This window comes from Sinocyclocheilus grahami, unplaced genomic scaffold, assembly GCF_001515645.1.
Source record: "Sinocyclocheilus grahami isolate Dianchi unplaced genomic scaffold, SAMN03320097.WGS_v1.1 scaffold5144.1, whole genome shotgun sequence".
Lineage (NCBI taxonomy): Eukaryota > Metazoa > Chordata > Actinopteri > Cypriniformes > Cyprinidae > Sinocyclocheilus > Sinocyclocheilus grahami.
The window spans coordinates 7,907-8,325 of NW_015509910.1; the positions used below are offsets into that span (position 1 = coordinate 7,907).

A 419-nucleotide genomic window follows, 5' to 3' on the forward strand; every position below is an offset into this window, starting at 1 on the left:
CAATTACATTTTACATTAGAATGTATTTTGTTTTACATCATGGTAGTATTTGTTGTACTACCTTTCAATGCAATGGCATTAATTATTTTTCAACTAAGCTGATTTTATACTGATTTACTTCAATAAAAAAAAATGTACTTCAATATTTTGTACTTTAATACAGTAAATGCTTTATAGGTTTGAGAATCATTACTCAAATAAAATAAAATAAAGGAGGTGAAATTATGAATTTGCACATAACATCCTTGACAGAATTATTATTATTATTATTAATAATAATAATTAAAAAAAATGTTACATCAATATTTTGTAATATTATATTGTCAATACAGTAAAAAATACATATACATTTCAATATCTAATGAAAATCATATTTGAAAAAAAAGAGTATTACATTCATGACAATTAGAAAAAAAAAA

The 419-nt window shown here is 20.0% G+C and overlaps 1 protein-coding gene across 1 annotated transcript in view; it reads right to left on the minus strand.

Annotated features, from left to right (window-relative positions):
- The window catches only part of LOC107577109 (supervillin-like), a gene marked incomplete at its 3' end in the record, with an annotated part of 13,336 nt that overhangs the window by 7,796 nt on the left and 5,121 nt on the right, over positions 1–419 (minus strand). The gene's annotated exons all lie outside the window — the stretch shown is intronic.